Raw genomic sequence first — 25,231 nt, forward strand, 5'->3', positions numbered from 1 at the left:
GGATTCCCTCCAACTTATAAATATCCTTGATCTTTAGGAAAGAGTCGGTCAGGGTGCCTGACTGTGTGCCCCTTCTCTGTGCCACAATTTTGCTTTCCCGATAAAGTGTGAGTAGCTGTTTCCATGAAACCGTGGAGCAGGCGGTCGCAGGGTAAAACCACAAATCGAGAAGTTCCAAACGCATAAACTTGTTTTTTATGTGCTGGAACCAGGGCATATTTCCTGCGATCGGATAGTTCACGATTTCCTGGAGCTCAGACCTATAGCTTGCCAACTCTGGAGTGGTCCAAACTCTACGCCAGAAGATTAGGGGCCTAACTCCCAGATCTTCATCAAGTGACCTTAATCCCAAATCAAGCCTCATTGGCAAAAGGGGGGGGACTAGGGGGGAGAGATAAAAGCTGCCTAATAAATGTGTTCTCCGTTACCACTAGCTCGCGATTACACGTATGGCCCCAAAGTTCACTGCCATACATGACCGCTCCCCTAGCCTGCACTCTGTATATTTCTAGCGGGGGACCAATTGCCTTGATGGTAGATTTGTTTTTATTTATGAGGGCAATATCTCCACCCACCATTTGGGCCAGTTTGAGTTATGTTTTTGTTTGGTGATGACACCAAGACATATACTCATTTAAAGTCACCCCAAAATATTCAAAGGTTTGGACCCTCTGCAACCTATTTCTGCCAATGCAAGGGTTAGGACGTTTTTTTGGGGAAGGATTAAAAATCATATATTTGGTCTTGAGGGCATTAATCTCAAGGCCATGGGTTCCACAAAATTCCTCAAAACCCTTAAGGATTCGTTGGATCCCCATAGGGGTATTAGACAGAAGCAGGGTGTCGTCAGCGAACATGATCGCCGGCACCCTGCTTCCGGCAAGTCTGGGAACATCACCGTCCTCAACCCCATCTAAGTGAGAGATTACCCCGTTGACGTAGTGGCAGAACAGGGTCGGTGCTAACACACAACCCTGTCTTACCCCCTGTCAATAGGGAATCTGTGGGATAGAGAACCATCCCGGACACATCTGACCTGCGCATAGTTATTTGAGTGCAGGCGGATGATCATATTTAGGAGGTATTGTGGTACCCCCAAATTGGACAGAACAGACCAAATTTTTCTACGGGGTACGAGGTAAAATGCCGCCCGTAGATCTGTGAAAACGGTGTAGAAGCTGCCACCCTCCATTTTTACCGTTTTCAAGTATAGAAGAGCCAAGCGGAAAATTTGGTCTATAGTGGAGACTTTCTTTCTGAACCCCGCTTGGTAAGGGCTCAGAACTGAGTGTTCAAGCATCCACTCCAATAAGCGGTCCAGTACATAATCTAAAAGGGTAGTTACCCTGCTGAAACTGATAACTTGGGGCCTTCTTTATGAGGCCCCTTGGGGCGCCGGAACATCACTTTCTGTGACGTTCCATGGCACGGCATAGGAGCCTGCTCCATACTTACCAGGCAGCACTAAACCACTTTTTTAGGCTTAATGCTCCTTTGTAAATAAGGTACCCTTTAATGCAGTTTTTTGCATTAAAGGAGCGTCGAATAAGTCTTGCTAGGGGTGTTCCCAGCAACATTCCTGGCTTTGTTGCACTGCCCCAGATTTATGAGAGATCATTTATCTGAGGCAGCGCCAAACACTCACCCCTCCCCAGGGGAGGCGTAAGAGAGGCACACCGAGGAGAAATATCTTAATTTCTCCTCGTTTTTAATTTTTACCAAGCCTCTTGTGATTGTTTTTGTGCAGGAAGGTCTTCCTTCCTGCACAAAAATATTCATTCCTGCAACGCAAGCACCCTTGCACAGTTGTTCAAAGGTGCCGAAGTTAGCGCATGGCAGCCAATTGTGCACCGGTGCAGGGGAATAGCACAGGAATGCACCGTATCTCTTAGATGTGGTGCATTCCTGCCCTTCTCTTTTACCGTAGGGCAGCGCAGAATAAAGACGTGCGGCAAAACCTCATAAATGAGGCACTTTGTCTTTACCCAACATGATATATGGATCGTATTTGTCAAAATGAGAACACTTGCATAGGCTAGTAGCTCAATTGTCATGCTAGGTGTGTAAACCAGCAATGTATTCCTACACTATGGGAGTGCAGTCCTTTCACCTTCACTTTGCAGATGTGAAAGGTACATGTATTAAATGCACTGCAATGGTTTCTTCTAGCAGTGTGCAAAATGTGGAATTTTTTGAGTGAAATTTCAGAAAAATGTAATGAGAATTTAAACCTGAAATTTGTTTTACCAGTATCTTTAATACATTTTTATGAAAGGCCATTTTCCATGTAAATAAATCTTGTGAGACACAAGTAGAAGACTGGGTTGAGCAGAAAATGCAACTGCAGAGATATTTTTTTGTCTGAACAAGTCACTGCAGGCAAAAGATGCGTCATGTCAAATTTCAAGAAATTGTTTTACTTTTGCAACTTTTGCTTGCTTACCAAAACTTTTCCACAGGCCTAGTTTATCTGCTGCATGGCTACCTAATCTGCACACTGTCCTCTTCTCTGCTTTGATGTCCATGCTGTTTCTCAGCTTCACGGCTATTGCAAGCTTCTCTTGTTCCTCCTCAGCTTCTTCTTTACAATGCACCGTCAATTCCTGGGATCAGTTAGCATTTTTATTTCCATAATTGAATCTGCCTGTTTTATGCTACTCTGTCCTGTACCTAGTTCTATTCCCGCCTCTGAGCCCCATGAAAGTATACACTTATTCACATTCTTCTTATTTGTTATTTGTTCGTTGTACAATGCAAGGCTGTGTTTACTATTTCATTTACTTGTATTCACAGTGTAATGACTTTTTTTCCTATATTTTGATAGTGTATCAATAAGTTTACACAGCATATGTCCATTTAGGTCTGCAGCACATGTATCAAAAAAAGTCTGGAGCTAATTGCAACAAGAATAATGAGATCTTAAAAGTGGTAAACAGGCAAAATATCGACTAGAAAATATCGAATGGACATAATATCGAGTACATAATATAGGCTGGACAGAATATCGAATGGAAAGAATATAGACATCAAAAATATTGTTTTGAAGGTAAGTAATGTAATATCGAATTTTTAAAATATAGATAGTCAAAATATCGAAGTACATAATATAGGTTTATTAAAATATCGAACATTTAATAATATCGATTTTTTTATAGTGTATTTAATGTGTTAAAAGTGTTTATTTATGTTATAATGTAATTTAATTAATGAATTTATTGTTATCTAAATTTTGCGTAATTTAATTCTGTAGCGGGTTGTGGGTTTTTAGGGGAATAGGGTGGGAAGTAATTTAATTATAATTAATTAAATATGTAAATGTATTTATTGGTATTTGTTTATAATTATTTATTAATTAATTTTTATTTTGTAATTAATTACATTTTAATTGCCAATTAATTTTATTTAATTGATTAATTGATAAATATGTTAATTTAACTAATTTAAATTCTGTAGCGGGTTGTGGGTTTATAGGGGAGTAGGGTGGGAAGTAATTTAATTATAATTAAATAAATATGTAAATGTATTTATTGGTATTTATTTATAATTAATTTTTAATTAATTTTTATTTTGTAATTAATTACATTTTAATTGCCAATTAATTTTATTTAATTGATTATTTGATAATTATGTTAATTTAACTAATTTAATTTCTCTAGCGGGTTGTGGGTTTATAGGGGAGTAGGGTGAGAAGTAATTTAATTGAAATTAATTAAATATATTAATTATTTTTGGGTATTTATTTGATTTTAATTGTTAAGTGAGTTTTTATTTACTAATTAATTAATTGTTACTTTTTAATTAGTGTTAATAGATAACTAATTATAATGAATAATCCAAAGAAAAGTTCCACAGCGGATCTTGCAGTAAGCACCTCTATTTTCCAATGTCCCTCTTATGTCCAATTGGAGCTGTTATGCTGAATGCTGTGCTGATAACCTCCAGGACCTGCTGCGGTTTTGGTCCTACTGGAAATCCAGACAGAGATTTATGAAACAGAACGGAGGCAGCACCAAGGATGAAGTAGCCAGGACAATGTAGTATCAAAAATAAATTTTTATTCTCATATAAAGGACAGCCAACGCGTTTCGCTCCCCAACCATGGGAGCTTCGTCAGGGCGAGAGTGTAGATCAGAACTTGAATTGATGAGGAATAACGTCAATGGGATCGTTAGGCCAGTAAAGATGCCTATATCAAAAATCCGTTATCCGGATAGTATTATATCCACGTCAAGGTATTTATATATAACAGACACAAGTGATCCAAGAAAATGAAGTTCCAAAGTTTAGTATACGGGTTATGGCATCCAAAGAACAGTATATGTGCAGACCATAATAAGCTGCCAAAACAATTGCTCAAGAGCCTCCTAACAGTACAATGTCCCCATGACGGATTCAATCAGCTATCCAACGCTTTCTCTACTGTTGCACTCTCTGGAGTGGGAATAGTCATTTTTACCCCTACACTATCCAACGCTTTCCTTACTGTTGCACTCTCTGGAGTGGGAATAGTAATTTTTTACCCCTATGCTATCCAACACTTTCAATACTGTTGCACTCTTTGGAGTCGGAATAGTAATTTTTATCCCTACGCTATCCAACGCTTTCCCTACTGTTGCACTCTTGGAGTGGGAATAGTAATTTTTACTCTTATGCTATCCAACGCTTTCCCTACCGTTGCACTCTCTGGAGTGGGAATAGTAATTTCTACCCCTACGCTATCCAACGCTTTCCCTACTGTTGCACTCTCTGGAGTGGGAATAGTAATTTTAACCCCTACTCTATCCAATGCTTTCCCTACTGTTGCACTCTCTTGAGTGGGAATAGTAATTTTACTCTTCCGCTATCCTACGGTAATAATATTTGATATTTTTTAATTATATTATGTTACTATATATATATATATATATATACATATATATATATATATGTTTTAACAAATATGATTGTAATTTTTTTTATAACTTTCAATAATTATTTAATTATTTTAAGTTAATTTAAGTCATTTTAAGTATATTTTACTAAATAATGTTTAATATTAGTTTAATTTAACATTGTTTTTAATAAAGTCGATATTTTTGCAAACTATATTTTTGTAAACAATATTTTTTACTCGATATATTTGTACTTACCTGTTTGTAGATACAAAGTCGATATTCTGTCTGTCGATATTTTTTCAACAATATTTCTGTACTCAATATTATGTCCCTCGATATTATGTCAGTGATCCCTTAAAAGACAATCCTGAAGTAGTGCTGTACAGTGATGACATGTAGAGTACTGATGAGAATGTGAATGACCACCTAGCTAGTGCATAGAGAATAGTGAATAGTTTAGGTCGATACCCATTCTTGCTTAATTGTTTTAAATTATCCTGTTTAGAGTTCTTTATCCCATATATGCCTACGGAGAGAAATCAGGTTTTTGGTTGACCGGGGTGTTAGCCCTGGTCAAGCACCAGCCACAGTCCGTTGCAGGGTGAATCACAAAAATAAACTAAATTAACCTGTGCTTAAATGTGGGTGGATTGGCATATAAAAGTCAGACTTAACTTAGAGGCATTGTGTAAAATATTTGTGCAGCACACAAATAGTTATAGAGTGAAAACAAAACATGAGGAAAATCCCACACCAATTTTGAAAAATAGAGTAAAATTTAATATAATATGATTACTGAACACCAAAATGACAAAAATCTAATCAGTTTAACCGAAGTTCTGATTTTAAAAAGTTTTTAGTAAAAATAGGCATCTAAAAGAACAAAGTAATATTGCATATCGCGATGGAGCTCAGTTCGGGATACAAGAAGTGGATTGGGCTAGGTCAGCACTTGCCTTCGGACATAGAAACATTTCTGAGGAAAAGCTTCTGGGAAGGTAAACTTCAGTGGGGCAAGACTGCAAGAGATGTTTGAGTAGGGAGTGTTGTCGTCGGATAGCCTTAGCTTGAAGCCACAGTAAAGATTTCTAATTTTTTCTTAGTCTTTCAGATAAAAGTCAAAAATCTCCAGTTGGTTGAGGCAGAGGGCTGTGGCAGGCAGTTCCATGAGGCTGGATACCCCTTTGGTGAAGGACTGCTGAAAAGAATTGCTGATGCGGGGAAGAACGCAGTGGGCGATGATGCATAGTCAATCAGACTGGTGATCCACCTTAGACCTAGTCTCCTCCTGGCCTCAGAGCACTTTTGGGCAACATTTTATTTAAGCCCTCAGTTAGGGAATGTGGCCACCTGAGCACATTTAGCACCATTCCCAAGCCTCCAGGAGTGGAGGGACACCACTTGGAAGGTTAGGATTCACTCCGGCTGGGTCCAGGTGAAAGTTCAAGATGGAAGCAGTCTTTTGTGTCCCTGTGGCTCGAAACAGGAAGCCAGCAAACTAGCCCTTGTGAGTCACTCTGGAGATCACGGGACAGATGAAGAGCCAGTCCTTGCATCCAGGTAGAAGACAACAGAACATCAGAGAAACAGGGCAGCAGAACTAGCAGGACAGCAAATCTTCCAGCACCACAGCTGTCCTTCTTCCTAGAAGAGTAGCCACGGGTCCAGAAGTGTACTAAAAAGTTGATGTCTGAAGCCTATTTTCGTATCCTGATGCCCTGGATCTGGAAGTTGGGAGAAGCTTCTAGGGAGTGGCTTTGAAGTGCATGGAATTTCCTTACTCCCCTGCCCTGGCTCCAAGCTGGCTTTAGGGAAAATGTGCAGTCGTTAGGCCATTTATTGTGGAGGCAGAGGACACCCTATTCAGTTGCAAGTAGGGCTGGGCTCAGCTCCGCCCCATCTTGCCAGCAGATGGCCCATTGAGGTGCACCGAATCCCTCTATTGTGTGACTGTCTGGGAGGAATTCACAAAAACATATTTGACTTCTAAGGCATGAGCTGTGAAAGAGTTAATTAAAGGATTGGTAGTCGAAACAAAGTTGTTCGCTTAATGCTGCATTTAGGCGTTACTTAAAAAGACCAGTCTTCAGTTCTTTCCAGAAGTGGAGAGCAAATGCTTTGTGCTGGATTTTATCAGGGAAGGAGTTTCATATATGCATCCTTATTGTGAAGGTGAACCTTGTGAGACTTCAGCAGGATTCACATAGGTTTTATAGTGAGAGCACACCGTAGGCTATATCTAAAACAGGTTACAGGAGGCTCTATACACTGAGTGCGTGCCCCTTGCAACAGAAAGATTTGAAGACAATTCTCGTTAGGTGAAAGAAAGTCTTTCAATGATTGATGTTGAGCACAAATTTATTGGACACGTTTTAGACTTTGTTTGTTTATTCTTCATTTTGGGTTAATTGGATCCTAAATTGCTCGTGATTTGAAGAGGGCTCTACATCTTTGAACTATAATTATAAAAGCTTACTAGTTGTCAAGGCAGTAGAGATTCTAGAAACGTTTCCTCTCTTAGGAGGTTGCTTTTAGTCCCCCATGCTCATAATGATTGAGGGCACCAGCATTCACATTATTAAAATGTGCAAATTAGAAAATTGGGATCAGGAAACCTAAAACAGAAACCAGTGCAGTTGCCTTTTAGATAACTTCTAAGCTGATTACAAATACTGCAAATTCCGGTGTTTAAAAAAAAAAGTCGCCCTTCTGTGCTCAGAAGATTTAGTAACAATACTCTATTAATGCAGCAAATACAGCTTACATTTCCAATCAAAGATGATATAGCTGGAGTCTCTGAAGTTCAGGTTCGCTTCTGCAGAAACCTTCCTGCTCAAGATGTCTTTGAACAGTTTCACATTAAGAAATGTATGCTCTCTTTAGACTTATATATGCGCGCGCTTAAATATAAATGCTTAGTTTGTACCCTGAGGAGGAGTATGAGAGTAGTGGTAAATTTCTGTTTCAGAATTATAAGGCAAGTTTGGTTTCCTGACACCAAATTAAAGAACTGCCTTTTTAGGAAGAATATGCCCTGCACTCTAACACATGAAAACCTCCTGAATAAGCATTTATTGAAATTGATAAGTCCTAAGAATTACAAACATTTTTCATGCAAATTGACATAAGTCATTTGAGCAAAGCATTGTCTCTACGGGGGTCGAATATTTAATGTTACAACGCAAACAATTACAATGCATGCTTTTACATCACAGTTTTTACAATGCAACTACCATTACATCACATGATTTTACAACGCATACCATTATAATGGATTTTTTAAAACTACCATTAAAACGAATACCATTACAACACATACCATTACAACGCATAAAACGTTTAGTGCAACACTAGGCTAAGTGTTGGGAGCGTAGGGGTGAAATTTACTGTTCCCCCTCCAGTGAGTGCAACAGTAGGGAAAATGTTGGATAGCGTAGGGGTGAAATTTACTGTTCCCGTTCCAGTGAGTGCATCAGTAGGGAAAGTGTTGAATAGCGTACGGGAAAAATTACTAATCCCACTCCAGTGAGTGCTATAGTAGGAAAAATCTTGGATAGCATAGGGGTAAAAATTACTATTACTAAGTACCACAAAACATTTACCCACCCTAAAACTTAAAAATCTCCATTACTAACCTTATAATGAATTGTGATGGCATGTCTTGTAATGGCATGCGTTACAATCACATGTGTTGTAATGGCATGCGTTGTAATGGCATCGTATGTAAAGGCACTTGCATTGTAAAAGTTGATTTGTAAAGGCATTGCGATGTAATGCCTGCATTGTGTAATGCCTGTTTCCTGTTGAGAGTGACTAGGAACCCTGGAGAGTAATGAAATGTAATGAAATTAGATTCTGATTTCTAAAGCTCACTACTACCAGCGGGTGTCTAGGCACTGACAACCAAAACAGGGTGGATCCTAGTAGAGAATAACTACAGCTCTAGTGAAGCTGGAGAGGTGGAAAAGCATAAAGAACTAATGGCTGAATGAGCAAGTTTTAAGGGCTTTCCGAAACGTGTAAAGATTTTTTGAAGTTTGGAGTCTTAGTGGCATCGTATTCAAGAGTTTGACAGTGGCCATTGCAAAGCTTTTGCCACCCAGGTAGCTCTTTTAAACTTGGGAACAACCAAGTTAGCCTGTGAGGCCAATCTTAGGGCCTCATTATGATTGCGGTGAATCCGCATACTCCGGGCCGGCGGAAGCCACCGCCGTCCCGGAGTATGCGGATTCACCGCTGCAGCCACATAGAACACCCACAGCCAGATTAGGATGGCGGTGGGATTGCGGATGGACCAGCGGCGGACTGCAGGTCCGTCCGCCACTGATCCGCGGGGTGGGGAGGGCTATTTGGTGACGGTGTCTGCAAGACACCGTCAGCCAAATTAGGATTTGCACGGAGACATGCTTTTCCGCGGCGGCTTTTCCGCCGTGGAAAAGCATGTGGACTTTGGCTTTTGGGGGCCCGTTGCGGGCCCCCAGGGTGTCGGGGGGTGGGGGGTGCATATGGGGGGTACCTATGTTACCCCCCAACATTTACATGCACAAAGCGGCAGGCACCGCGCGGTGCCTGCCTCTTTGTGCATGTAAATGTAATACATGCATTTTTAACATTGCGGCGGGTGCAGCTTGAAGCTGCACCCGCCGCAATGTTAAAAATGGAGGATGTGACCGCCACCCTGGTGGTCACATCCTAATCTGCATGGAGGGACCGCCGCTGCCCCTGCAGACGGTCCCTCCTTCTCTATGGTGGCGGACGGACTCAGGTCCGTCCGCCATCATAATCGGCCCCTTAATGTTCTGGCAGGTATGTAATGATGGAAAAGTTGCTTAATTGAAGCTGAGCCTTCAGAGATGAGGGCCTTAAAGGCCATGCACAGGTACTTGAACATAACCCTCTATTTGACCAGGAGCCAGTGGAGTATGGGGAGAGACTTCGACACTGAGTGATATTTTGGAAATCCCAAGAGCAGTCAGGCAGCCGCTTTTTGGACCATTTGTAGTTTATCCAGGACTTTCTTATGGGCAGTCAAGAAGAGCCCATTACAATAATCTATTTTAGGAAAAATCAGTGTTGTGATCACTGCTTTGCGTAGGTCCAGAGGGATAAAGGGGAAAACCTTCCTGAGTGATTTAAGGATGAAAAAGCATGACGAGGTAATGGCATTGGCATGACCCACAAATGAAAGTTTTTCATCCAACTGTACTCCCAGGTTTTTCACCTTTGCACCGGGATAGGGAAGGTACCCAATTCCTGAGGCCACCAGCAAGGGGACCATAGGGATGGTTGCTTGCCAAAGAGTAGCACCTCAGTTTTGTCAGAGTTCAGTTTCAGACAATTGTTGGACATCCACCTCCCAATCTGTACCATGCAATTGTGAAAGCATTTAGCTGTGTTATCAGCATTCTGATTCTACAATCTGGGTGTCATCAGCATAGGAGACAACTGAGAAGCCAAAGCTTTTGATTAGAGAAGCCAAAGGTGTAACATACAGATTAAAAAGGGTGGGACTCAATGCCAACTCTTGTGGTGCGCCACAGGGAAGGGTGAAAGATGTAGATCTGTGACCATTGCATTCCACAGACTGTAGTCTGTCAGTGAGGAATGAGCTGAGGAGTTTAAGAGCAGTACCTCTAACTCCTATCTTGAACAGCCGAATGATAAGGAGTTGATGGTTAACAGTATAGAATACTGTCAAAAGGTCTAACAATATTGGGGCAGCATTCCCTCCTTTGTCTAAAGTTGTTCAGAGATATTCTGCGGTTGTGATCAGGGCTGTCTCAGTGCTATGTTGGCTTCTAAAGTCAAACTTAGAAGGATCCAGTAAGTTGTGAGCCTGGATGAATAGAGAGAGCTCAGTATTGATAGCTTCTCTATCAGTTTGGCCGAAAAAAAAAAGTCGTGAGATTGGCCTGTAAATGTTGGGATTATCAGCATCCAGATTGGGTTTTTTTAAGAGGGGAATGATTGATGCAACTTTCCAATTTTTAGGGAAATATCCAGACTGGAGCATATGATTAAAGATTCCCAGGAGATGTTCAGGAACTAGGGCTGAACCTAGCTGCATAATTGTTGGTGGGCATGGATCAAAAGACGACCCTGCTCTCAGCACCGCCCACCACAATGCTAAAAATGCATTAATGCATTTGCATTAACAAAGCGGCAGGCACCGCGCGGTGCCTGCCGTTTTGGTAATGTAAATGCTGGGGGGTACCACAGGTACCCCCTGTGTGCACCCCCCACCTGTCCTTCACTTCGGGGGCCCACAGGGGGCCCCCGAAGTGAAGACCGCATGCCGCCACGGAAAGGCATCTGTTTTTGGCAATGCTAATATGGCTGGCAGTGTCTAATAGACACCACCACCATGTTAGGCCTTTTCCGTCGTGGCCGCAAAGCGACCGGGACGGAAAAGCAGCAGACGGTCTTTCCGTCCTCCGCGGTCCCCCGTCATCCTAATATGGCAGGGGGACTTTAGGGCAAGGATGGCGGGCGGATTGCCATCCTAATGACCCCCTAACTCTTTAGGGGTATTCATAGCCAAGTTAATTTTCTCTGTAAAGAACTTAGCTTTAGTTTTGGTTGAAAGTGTTTTGTATTGTAATAGTTCTGCCTTATAGGAGTCTTTATCTTCCAAGCAATACTTTGACTTTCATTTTCTTTCTAGCCTTCTGCACGATTGTTTAGCCAGTCTAAGCTCTACGTTAAACCAAGGTTCAGATGGAGCAGATTTAGTATTATTTCCTCATTTAGCTGGAGCTAGACTGGTAATGGAATCACTAATCCATTTATGATAATCGTCGGTTGCTTGATGCAAATTGGGAGATAATGATATACTTGATTCAAGCAGGGTCTTTGTAAGTAGACGAAATCAAGTGCCAAGGTTGATAGTTAAAGCTAGGCGAGTTCATGTTCTCTACCGAACTGTGTCCCGCTAGGTTCAGATGAAACATCACTGCTTTATGGTCTGACCAGATTAACGGTAGAGAAGGAGAGACCTGAATAAGAGGACAATCTGAAAACATGCCATCTAGGGTATGGCCACCTGAATGCGTGGGACCACAGACTAGTTGTATTAAGCCTAAAAGAGAAAAGGAGGTTAAGAGATCCTTGGTGTCCGTATCCTCCTTGTTCTCTAGGTGGAAATTAAAATCACCAAGATTCGTGAAGTCAGGGGAATTGGCTTTCATGTCCCATGGGGGCTTGTCCATATCTAGAAAGAGGTTGCTAGGGCCAGGCGGTCTATAAATCAATGCCCCATAAAAAGGTTTCATGATTTTTGAGACCAATTTTGAAGGTCGGGTTCACAATCCGGGTGGGGTAGTGGGTCGAATCTGACTTTAAAGTTAGCTTTAAAGATAATTGCTAGACCCCTGCCTCTGTTCCCAATGCGGTCCAGCCTGATTAACGAGTAGACAGGAGGGGTGGAAATAACCAGGTTTGGGCCAGAGTCAGCGCCAGCCCAGGTCTCAGTAACAAAAGTAATATCAATTTTTGAACTATCTAGAACGTCAGTCATTTCCATTGCATGTTTAATGATCGGGCATTTAACAAGGTGCGTTTTATCATTTCTGCCATCCAGTTTGAGTACTGTTCCTAGTTTGGTCCCGTGAATTTATATTAAAACAATTGAGTCTTAGGGCGTAGACTTGGCAGATTTGATGTCATTGTGTATCACTAGGGGATAGTGTGGGTCCTGTACTAAGCCATGCTTCAGTGTTGAAGGAGAGTAGCTCTACCGTGCTGTATGTCAGGTTATCGTGGTTCTGTGGACCCAACCCGGCAGGGGGGCTGGCGCTGAGCGCGCCCGGAGCACGGATGGGCGCAGACGGACTTGCCTTTGGCACCCCTTTGGCGCGCTAGTGGCACGCCTCCTGCGCGCGTCCACTGAGCATCTGCAATGCAGCTCCCATTAAATAGTTGGAGAGGATTAGCCGGTCTTAAAACTAGACTGTCGACCCCGCCAGCCAAAATGGTGCCTGCATATGTGCTGCGAAGAAAGAGCACACCAGACACACCCAATAGCTGCTGGTCGTCACGGAGGATCCAAACCACGTTGAAGTGAGGTGAGCAGTTAATTATTCCAGACTGAAGATGTTACGTGCATAGAAATAGAGAGATAAGTGCTCCTGCACCCTGCAACGCGCAGTGCCAATATCGGCCCACTCACCAGCCCGCTCGCAGCAACATGCATGTCGCAGAAATAAGCAGACAAGACAACTTTTTGTTGGAGAAAAGTAGCTGCAGGTTTATTAGCATATACACATGCCAACAAGGTGGGTTATCTTACAGACGATCCAAGGGCAAGCCACCCCTCGCGACCTACCACCTGATGGGCCAATTTGCAAAGTGGCATTAGCCAATCGTTGTTTAGCGGTTGTGGTGAGGAGATAGCCCCTCCCAATTCCGGTGAACCATTGGTCCACCCTCCTGCTCACGCCCCCCCCTACGAGGGGCGGAGCGTTCAAGCGACCCCCGGTTGTACAGGTTTCCAACCGCCCGTAGGATAGCGGGGCGCCGTCGCACCCCCAGGGTCCACCGCACAGACTTCCTGGGTATATTAGGCCTCAGCACCCTATTGTGCTCCTGAAGAGGGTACTCCTGGGTACCTTTCCGCCTCTGGATTGCCCTGTAACTCCGCCACAGCCCTGGGTGTGGCGACCGTCGCAGCCAGGGCCCCCACCAAGGCCGGCATTCCTCTTAGCTGTTCCTTACTTGCTATTACTAGGGTCTCTTCCCTATTCAGAAAAAACAGGTCCATGCACACGTGGACCGCTGACCCAAAAGTCCAGCAACACCAAGGAAGTTTGGCTTGTAGCACACATGTAAAAGGCCAAATCTCTGCTCAAAATATTTACGCATGGCGCAGCAAACCTCATACGAGCTAGCTGCCTCACTGTCCCGGACAGGGCATCATGCCACGGGAGCTTGGGATAAGAAATCCGACCACAGAGCTCACCTGTCACCAACGTGTGGCCAATTCCCCTTGTGTTCTTCCTCTAGGGTGCATGCTAGACCCAGACCCCAGACAAATTAACAATACTTCTCCATAGCTCCCCGGCGACACAGCATGGTGTCACAACAAGGTGGAGGGAAAGAGAGTGTGTTGCCTGTGGATAGGTACTGAAAACCTCCATGAAGGGCCAACTAGTGCAGTCTACCCTGCTTGCTGACCCTACGTCCCGACACAGAGTCCCGGTCCCTGCTAACCACCCGTGTGAGCCTAGATACTTCCACTAGAACGGTGTCGGGTTACCAGGTTTTGTGTCACCTGCTTCGCTTAGATCCCTTTGGGGGCTCTGCTGGGACCCATATGTGTCCCTGCAAATACTGCGTCATGCACTAGGCCCCTAATGCCCATCTCCATCCCACAAGGACATCTGACAGCCTGATGCCCCCTCGCAGCTATGGTTAATGGAATTGGGCCCCGCACCCCTAGTCAGTGTGTGTGACCTGCATTTACTTGAAAGTGACCCAAAAATGTGAGTGACTGGTCCTGTCCTGTCAAGGCTTGTAACTGGCTGTTCCCACCTAGTAGTGACTGTCGTGCCATGGGAAGTGTGACATGAGCATGGGTGTCCCAGAGTACCAGCCCGGTAGGAGGGGGAACTACCAGAATGAAACTTGACCCATCTTCGGTAGTGGGAACGCCATCGAGTCAGAATGACTGACTTGTCAGATCTCGAGGATCAACTCTTTGTGCATGCCTGCCCCCATAACATAATACATTAGTTGGGCAGCCACCGCTGGTCGCGAGCTTCTCCATCAAGCGTATGAGGCCAGTGAGAGATTCGCTCAGGCAACATCCCTTATAACTCTGTGTAGGGATCTCCTCGTGTAAGGCACTTGTGCAAGTCGTCCCCCAGTGCCTGGCCTACGTTATACCCTATGAATCTTAAACAAGCAGCCTATACAACTGTATATGCATCCTGTGGAACTACGGGAACTAAAACTTCCTCCTCTTACTACCTGGTAAGTGAACACTGCCAAAGGAATCCAGACTATCTTACCTGAATAACAACTAAATCGATACTGTCTGGGTGAAAAACTTACCCAAGCATCTAGCCAAGGGCCCTCCACTGCGAGTCAAACCCTGATGAGGGACTTAGACTGAGGAAATTCCTGTCCCTTGCGGACCCTTCACGAAAAGGCAGCTAAAGCAATCGCCTACATGGGCTACACAGCTGGCACAGGCAAAAGTGCTGAGAAGTGCTTGGTGATTGGCCACTAAGACAAAGCCTCCCTATCCTTACTTAGAAAAGGAGCGCTACCATACAACAAGCCCATCTCTTTGTGTAGTCAATGCTTCATAGTGCATAAGATAACTAAGCCACAGTAATAGCTTTCTTGCATAGCCAAACAAGAAATAGCCGCCCCCCCATCCATAGCTACCAAGGTGTCAACTGCTACGTGTGACATTTCCATCAATACAGTGTACTATGAGTGACATAAAAGGACCAGAATAACACTTTCGTGCCAGCAATCGAACAATGGAGCTGAGATAAGCCCAAAATCAGTAAATACACCAATTGACTAACAAGAGACTCTAACAGGCCAAGGATAAGGCTGCATTATGTCAGAAATTCCAGAGCTAGACGAGTGCCTGTGTGAAACAATGACATATGTACGCTACTTTGGTAGACAACGTGCCAGGTATGAAGAGAGACTGCGTAGCTCAGGTGGAGCAGAGTAACATAAACTTTCACAGTCAGTCTGAAATGCCTGGCACCGGATAACAGGAGATGGGCACATGCAAACTATGCCTTGCGTGGAGACAAACCAGCACTGATGGGGGAAAACGGCTAGCGCCGGCATCGCCTCATCCTAAGCACGCCAACCCAGTCCAATATCAGAAAGACGCCGACCAAGTCTAAGTCTCTTTGATTCTACTCAACCTATGAGTGCGAAAAACCCACACCAATGGTCGCACTACCGACCAACAGCGTATAGATAACCGAGCCTGGTATGCCTCCCTGCAAAGCTGCACGCTGTGCCGCCAAGGCAAAGTGTTCTACTCTTAAAACATCCTTGAGGTTTCTTATAGATAAAAACTGAACGCCCAAGTGCAAATTTGGAAGAGTCACCGAATACATCCATTACTCTGAAGTGAGTTGCTGCGAAATGTGTAGCAAACATGTAACCATCCCCGAATAATGTACGGAAACACATTCTGAGATACAAAGAGTATACCCGGGCACTGTCAGGAACTCTTCCCATAGAGGGCGTGCAAGTGCTGGACTGTATCAAATACAAAGCTTATCCAAACAGGGGCCCCCAACATAGTTTTTAACCAGGACACCGATCATACAACCGCATGTGTGTTGTGTAGCGTATGCACTCCTGACCTGGATAGGAAAATATAAGAATTGAGTCCACTGAGGCGCCACCGCCCCCTAATGCGACGAGGTAAAAGATGCCATTCACCCTGCCTGACCCTGGTGAATACAGTCCCTAGATGCCCTTGCCTGCCAGACACAGACCCTGCCAACATACTGCACAGCAGCATGTTGGGGGGGGGGGGGGGTCCCACGTAACAGTTAGCATTTCCTTCAGCCTTTGCAGAGGCTCCAGTTGGAGTAAAACGTGCGTCACTGTTCTGGCAGGCACCCGGACACCTTTCCCCCTCTGTAAAAGTGGTAAGGAGAGATGTCGCTTGTTCCTTAATAAGTGCATATGCATAATCCGTCTCCCCCTGTCAAATAAAAATCAAGTTGCAATCAAGGGTGCAAAGGACAGAGGAAGCCACTGTCTCCCATGTGGGGGAACCCCTACAAATCCCCTCAAGCTAATGCTGTGGTCCTGAACAGGTAACCCTACCTGCTGGCCAAGGTGACCCATGTTGGAGAACCAACCATGGCCAGGATGGACAGTGGCTCCCGAAGGTGCTGAACCTTCTGAAGTGAATGAAATGGGCATGCTGTAGACTTGGAGGTACAGGTGTATGTGTGAAAATTGCACTTGTTAGGTGTACCATGCCCTAGCAAACACATGCATGGACATTGTGTGCAGAACGCAGCAAGGAGCATGCTAAGGAGCTGCCCCTTGCAGAGGGAATAGAGGAGAACACTTGCCAAATGAAATGCGCCGTCAGTGATGACCGATGCACATTGGTGTGTGTGATAAAATTCACCCCTTACCAAACTACCTAGAACACCTCATCCCAGGCCTTAAAACTGACCTCAACCAATTACAACTTAAGCCCTCTAATAAAAGAAGGGAAACCAGTATAGCTAGAGCTAATCCCCTAGACTATGGAAGTGTCTTACCAGAGTGTTCTTGTGCTAAGGAGTCTGCCAATTGGTGCCGTAATAGCCTTCTACCTGCGTTTGTTACTCTATGTAACATGCAAATGTCACTTATCATTTGTAACATACTCAGTGCTCACTCTTAACATTGTTTATGTTTTCGGTAATAGTACACGTGCCTCCATAGTCTGCGGAAACTTTTGTACCTGAGTTTGACTGCCTGTCAAGCATAACAGAAATTACCTCTACGTGAACATAGAAAGCCGCCCAGAGAGCGGTGGCTTAGCCAGTGCAACCTGCCCTGCAGTGCTGCGGACCATAAATCAGGCACCCAGCTTACAGCGGCACTCAAGTGCACGCACCCGAGAGAAAAGCACTTCTGGCCCCCATGCCTCAAGGAGAGGAAGGGCAACCGGTCTGGCCAACAGCAGTGGTGCCCCAGTCTAGTAATCACCGTTTTCCAAAGTCAGCACACAGCATGCATTGCCCCTAGTTCGGCTAAAATAGAGCTTGAAAACTGGGCCCCGCTGCACAAAGACCCGAGACCATACTAAATCACACCAAGGTCCCGAGACGCTAGAAGCTCCGCACCCCGCAAGAGAGTGCCGCCGATGGAGGCTCGCGACAGCGCACATGGCATGTCGGGCGATGGGGGCTCACTGCAGCACCATACCCATCGGCCCTGGGATGCATGCCGGCAGTTTCGGACTAGCCAGAAAGCACCATACAAAGCATGCTTGTTACAATAGGAAAATAACTGTGACATACACGGGGGGCTACGGAGAAAGTCCGTGAAAAAAAATGGTCAGAAGACTCAAGATGGCCGGGTGCCACCCAGCAGAGAGTCAAAATGGCCGGAGTCCACTTGGGGGGCACATTGCAGAGGAAGCGACTGAACGCCCACACTGCGAAGATACCTCACAAAGAGATACCTCGCCGAGTGCTATGTGGCCGCTACACCAGTTTGTCGGTAACACCTAGAAACTACACCAAATGTGTACCTCACCTTGAAAACAAAGCGCAGAAATGAAAAGGTAGTGATACACCAAGGAACAGTGGATCTGCGCCGTCCACTGCAAAAATACCCACGACGGACAGTGCAAGACCGGTGTATTATTGTGCCTAGAGGGTAGGCCTGTCAGAGCCCGCATATCCTAACACATGATGTAGGCACTCTATGGGTAGATAACTGATAGTGTATAATCTCCTGGTGGAAAAAGAAAGCCGAACACGGCCACCTGGTGCCCATACTGCCATTGGCCTCTCTGCTGAGAGCAGCACGAAAAAGACTCATGCGGATAGCAGGTAAAGGGGATGTCAGTGATACTGACACTTGCGCATTGTAGCATGCGAATAGTACCCCTACTGGCCCCCACTCTAGCCAAAACTAAACAAAAGCGTCACTGAATAGCTTAGAAACCACAACAATGTGGTCCTGAACTCTAGACACAACGCGCAATACAAATGTCGCTTTCCCATCCCCATCCATGAAGTTCTCGCGTACGGTCAAAGGCCGAAAATCCCCAAGTTTGCAAAATTTTGAAAAAAGAGGCTAACTACAAAAAACCTGAAGCCCCGAGGTTCGAGGCGGGGCCTCGAACATGGGGGGAGGCAAATAAATGTAGCCGACCTTGCATAGTAAAACCTCAATGTTTATGTACCGCGCGTGACCCCTGGTAAGCCGCCGACGCCCAAGACCAAACGTGCGTGTGGGGGAAGGGGGGTGGTCAGCCTACTTTCGGGCCAGCTCTGCATTCCGCACTGCGCTCCAGGTGCTGAAAATTGTGGAAGCATAGAGTGCCAGGGTGAAGCTCCTCGAGGCTACACGGGAGCTCGTAAATGCCCCCCAGCATTCCGACCACGACAGCCAGCCTAGTGCTGAGGGTGCCAACACTGATCTCACCCTACTCGGGCTAAATAATTGTAAAATATGCGATTAAAAATAGCGCGGGGATACCCGAAGGCGTCAGCGAGCAACACAAAAGTACAGAACTGATAAAGAGAACCTTGCAAAAGAACCACTCCAAAAGCAAACGTTGCAAAGGAGGCAAAGTGACAATCGTTAGCAAATCCAAAACAAGAGGTACAAAACGGTGCATTACCGGAGGAAAAGTACATGTTTGCAGGTTACAAAGGTATAAAAAGTACAAAAGGGGGGGACACTCCAAACAAGAGCAAACATTACAAAGGCAAAGGTGCCACCTATGCCAAGGCTTAGTCTGGGTCCTCCAACACCTGGAACCAGAAGTAAACTCGGCGGCGCGGTGCACGGCCTTGCGGTGAGGCCCGATGCCCTGCCTGCAGCCCCCTGTAGCATGGCCTCGAAGTGGCAGAGTGCCAATGCCGGGGAAACGGCCCGCTCTGAGGGTCCCTAAACATTATTGGGTGCCCGATCGAGGTGGGCCTGCTGTCTCCTAGATCATCGGACAGACCCCACCGTACGGTGGCATACCGGTGCGCACCATGCAGCCGGGGCATAGGCAGGCCCGCCTCATGGACTGGGCAAGGCAATATCCCACGAATGCCAGCCCAAAATGTCAAGCCTCTTCCCGTTCGCGAAAGGGTCATTCTCGCAAGTGGCTGGGGTGGAGCGGTCTAGTACGGAGCCTAACCACAAGATCAGTATATAAAGAAACATGAGGACATAAGTAATATGCACTGAATGTGAAACTCTACTGGAACTTCATCCAAGTTCCCCATTTGAACGTAGGCCGTTAGGCCACAGTACCGCTTAATGAAATAATTAAAGAATTATACACCCGATTGCGGACCTACAACTTAACACCGTACCTCACAACTGCCCCCGCAGGACGGTACTGGAGGGGCACGGGAGGAGCCTGCACAAGGCCCATACCTCATCGCATGCCAGATCGGGCTCTTAGACGAACAAAAAGATGCCGTGAGTGTCTAGGGACATGGGCGAGCCCCCACAAGCCAAGCAGTCTGGACGGAGGCGGAAGGCGCCCAACTGGAAAGGCTTGGTTACCCTGCTCCGGATGACCTGCCTACCCCGACTCCCTTTAAAACCCCCAAAGAACCAAAACGAGCCAAACATGCTTGTGTGAAGCATCGATTTTAGAAGATAACAACACTGTTGGACAGGCAAGAAGCTACATAAAGGTAAGTGCCTACTGCCATCTAGTGGCAGCAGTTCGTGCGTGGCTACAACAGATAGCGCTGTAAAGAAACTACAGTCACCAAGTATAGGTGCCCCTAAGGGGTGTGTATGGGAAGGGCATCCTGGATTTCCAACCCGGAAACGACTTGACACCGCCCAATCCCCAGATGCGTGAACACCCCAACATAGAAAAAGACCAAGGCCCCCTAAAACAACAAAAAAACGGACACCCAAGTGACTCGACTTGCCCCCGACCATTATAGAGGCCGCGCACCGGAGAACATCCCGGGGTGCATGACAGGGCGTAGCCACACGACCCGCGAATTGGCCTCTCCACCTCCACCGTCCCCTCGCCCGAAGACGGCGATTAAATCAATACCCGTCCCCGAGAAGGGACAACTCACCGCCATAGACACCACCCGACGATCGGAGAAAAAACAGCTAACCGACGCCAGACCAGGACTCTGGCCGGAGAGACCAGAGGGCACACCAAACGGTGTCAGGGTGAGGGGACAGTGGACAAAGAGGCCGCTCGATGAGCGTGGGAGGAATATATAATCTCCCCCGCCCGACCCCGGAATTGACATGCGGGACCCTCCGGGGTTTCAAAGGACTGGGCTGCCCCGTGTGCCATCTTGTGGCACTTCGGTGGCCGCCAGTGGCGTCACTAGGGGGGTGCGGGGGGTGCGGACCGCACCGGGTGTCACCCCATCATGGGGTGACACCAAACTGGTTAATTATGCTGCCTGGCTCCAGCGCTGACTTGGTGTGGGGGCACCATGTTCAAAGCTTTAAAAGCACCGGATGCCGCATACTTAGTTTGTCCCTGCAATAAAAATGACGACTCCAGTGATTAATGTTCTTCCTGGAGAGAGTCCGGAGCCTTTTCTACTGAAAGTATTGACAGATCGTAGGGCGGAGGTTTAACATGCCTGCTGCAAAGTGTGTATCCCATTAACATCACAAAGTGCGTATGATAAAAAAATAGGTCAATGGGTTACCAGTTTGGTCTGAGATCCTTTTCTTACTTTCAGTTTATAAGTTAAAATCTTAATATAGAGCAGTGAGCTATTAACTGCCATCACAAGCTGCATGCAAACGGCATGGAAAAATATTAAAGCAATATCATTTTTGCCCAGACTTTCTTTGTCCTAATATTGCAAAAGGGTGTCATTTGGGTAAAAATCACTACTTTTTATTAATGAAAACCCCTAACAATGGTTTTAAATTTTAAATTCTGAATTCATGCTTTTCCAGTCCAAGCACTCTTAAACTATACTGCCTACCAGTATAGATGACATGTGACTCCTACCCCTTGCAGGTCTCTGTCTTATGTAACATTTCCTATATAATGATTTTCACAGCGATGATTGTCCCTGTGCAATGCATGTGTGATGTAAAAAATGTTGACATCTTAAACTGGCATGAGTGGTGCGTGCTATAAAACGAAAAGAATCTAAGAGATAGTGGTTATGGAGACTTGAGGGACACTATCAAATGGTGGTATTATTATTATTATTATTATTATTATTATTATTATTATTATTATTATTATTATTATTATTAAGTAATTTTATAGAGCGCACAGCTGCCCCAGCAAAGGGGCGTCCTGGCGCTGGAGGCAAAAAGCAGCGGCAGCAAGACTATCATATTAGGAACAGAAACGTTTTGATGGCCCTACGGAAGGGAAGAAGCCCATCCAGACGGCGAATCTGTGCAGGAAGAGAGTTCCACAGCTTGGCGGCCAAAAGGCCAAAAGACCTCCCCCCAGCTCTAGCGCATTTTACACGAGGGATCACAGTCAACAGCTGCTCCGCAGAACGTAATTGGCGGTTGGGAACATATGGGATCAGTAGTTTAGATAAAATTTCGGGGGATGATAGTTTAAATATTTTAAAAGCTAAGCAAAGCGCTTTAAACTCAATCCTTCTTGGCACGGGCAGCCAATGGAGTCGCTTAATGGCGTCCGGCGTAGGGCAAGATCTAGGGAGCCTAAGCAAGACCCGTGCAGCAGCATTTTGGACTCTCTGCAAGCGGTTCACATCCGCCTTGATAGCCCCTAACAAAAGTGAGTTATCGTAGTCTATGCGAGACAGAATGGTGGCCTGAACGATCAGCTGGCGTGTGGCCGGATAAAAAAACCCCAGGGTAGGTCTAAGGCCGTGTAGGGGCTCAAAACAGGTGCCAGCCACAGAAATTTTTGTAGAAATAAGTCCTTGGTGTGCTTATGAAGGGGTACATTTTTCAGAAAAGGTAGTGATATCTGGACCGTTATGCACTAAAAATAAAAAATTACTTGCTGAGGGAGCATTTTTTCCAGTCAGTCCCGGTAAATGGCATAGCATTGTAATGATACACATGTTCTCCTTTTCGAAGCTGTGGGTCTTTTTCATGCACACATTTCGCAAGGCTTATCGGATGAAATGTATGTGGGAGATTTGCACTAATTGTAACCCCAATTTGGGCTCAGACTACTTTTCACGTATTGAACGTTGTCCACGGCTTAAAGTCTCTCCTCTCAAAAGTTTTGCAATACCTTTTTCTCATGATCTATTTATTCTGTCTCTGAGTTCGAATAAAATAAAGCGGATGCAGACAGTCCCAGATCATTTGACACGATGCTGCTGTATTGCGCTTTTATCAAATTGCATAGTTTAACTGTCATAATCCACACTCTGTTAATATTTTTCATCAGCATTCATCCACCTATTTGCTACTTTCCCTTTGGGTTAACAGTGCAGTATTGAGTTATGTGTATTGCTTGGCATATGCAGCACCAATAGACTAAACTCAATACATATTGTAAAGTCCACAGTTTTCTAGCTTCACTCATAAATAATACGATGTAAAACTCAATAACTGCAAGAGTCAACCGCTTACATATTTGCCAATTCAGATGCGATGTCATTAATAATAAAGAAATGAAGATGTCATTGAGCTTTCATGCAGCAGTGACCTTGCCTGAATCTTTATAAGAGTGCCAGTTAATGACATAGCGTGGCACTGTGAAGGGCTATGAATCCTGCTGCTGCATACAGCATTCCAGTGCTCTTTGGAACTAAGTTCACGGATTCATATAATACCAATAAAATTGAGCAAAAATAAATATCATGGGCCTCATTTAAGAGGCTGTGCGTCACTTTTTTACTCCGCCGGTGCGTCACTTTTTGTGACCCACCAGTGGCGTAAAAAATGCGCCTTGTTGCGCCATATTTACAAAGTGACATATCTAGGTAGATGCGTCACTTTGTAAACCCCTGCGCCACATTATACCTGTGCCAGGTATAATGTATGCAAGGGGGGCGTATTGACGCAAGGAAGGGTCGTAGAAGTGACGCAGTGAAATCTATGAGATTTCACTGCATCACTTTTAGGACACCGTTGCGTCAAAATCTTGCGCCTGCCTCACAGCAGGCGTAAGACTGACGCAGGCCCTTTCACATGGGGCTTCCCCCATGTGAAAGGACGCATTGCTGGAGTTGCGTCACTTTTGTGACACACTCCAGCAATGCGTCACTTTTGCGCTTACAGATACGTAAGAAATACTGACTTATCTGTAACTCCTTGCAACATGATGCGTCATACATTAAATATGACGCATCAGAAATGTCGCAAGGAGTGCGCAATGAGAGGTGACGCATCGCTGCTTTCAAGCAGCGATGCGTCATTTCTCATAAATGAGGCCCCATGTTCTTCTATATGGAGAAAATGATCGCAGCTGGGCACTCCTTACATGTAGAAGTGTCCCACACAGAACAATAACTCCAAGTGGAATTCCACCACTCAATTCTGAGTGTAATATGAGATGTGTGCACTTTGAAGTAATTTGTTAGAATCTATAACTCAATATGCTGGTTTGTTGGAAGATGGATTAGTAGGGGAAAGTAGAAACCTACCATTATAAATAAGGCCACCAAGGCACTATTAGCTCCAGAAAAGGTCTCAATAAATTATTCCCTTGCCCAACCCATGGTAGCTGGCAACGGGCGGGCAGGCAGGCTTAACTTAGGAGACAGGGATGTAAAGCATTAAAAACAGTAACACATTAAATAAGTAAGACACACCACATAATAAAAATACACAACCAAGATATAAAAATAGGAAATATTTTTATGATTAGAATAACAAAAATCGAATATAGGGAACCGGATATATAAATTTGTAAAGAATAATCACTTCTTAGTGTTTAAAAAAATACAGCACCATCTTGGGAAATCTTCACCCGGACAAAGTCAAAATTTGAGGTCAAAAACAATAGCGCCCTGGTTGAATGCACAAAGTGGGGCATGAGCGAATTTTGCGGATCTCGCGTTCGCGAATTTTGCGGATTTGCGGATTCGCAATCCGCAAAATCCGCGAATTCCCGCGAATTTGCGGATTTTTTTTTTGTGTTCGCCCGTGTTTCTGCCAGTTCGCGAGGGTTTTGTACACTTTCGCAAATTGCGAACTTACCTGTCGGGTCGCAAGTTTCGCGAACTTGTTGTTTCTACGTGTCCAGCCTGTTTGGGACACTCTTCTTCATCACTGCCACTCTCTGTCACCACTGCCACTCTCTGACTACTCATACCACCCTCTGGCCCACCCATGCCACCCTCTGTTTCATCACCACACCCTCTGGTTGTCCAGTGTACATTATTTTCGGCAAAGCAAAGCACACCTTCCCTGCCTCAAGTGACCTGAATTAATTTGGGGCTGATTAATGTGTCACAGAATATTTTTTTAGCTGGCACCTGCTTCCTTAGTGCGCCCTGATTAGTGATCTTTTGCACTTGCTAAGTGCTTTCATTGTTGCAAAATTAGTTACAACACCTGCCCTGCCCCAACTGACAATAATGAATTAGGGGCTGATTAATGGATTTTAACTTCCAGCCTGGCTCCTGCTTGTCTCCCTTAGCTGTAACTCAGGACCTTTGTGGCATATGTGTAACTATTCTGAGGTTCAGAGCAGGGTCACATAATAGTTTCAACTGGCAACTGAACTCTGGAGGGGCCCCTCA

Source organism: Lissotriton vulgaris, chromosome 5 (genome assembly GCF_964263255.1).
Source record: "Lissotriton vulgaris chromosome 5, aLisVul1.2, whole genome shotgun sequence".
Taxonomy (NCBI): domain Eukaryota; kingdom Metazoa; phylum Chordata; class Amphibia; order Caudata; family Salamandridae; genus Lissotriton; species Lissotriton vulgaris.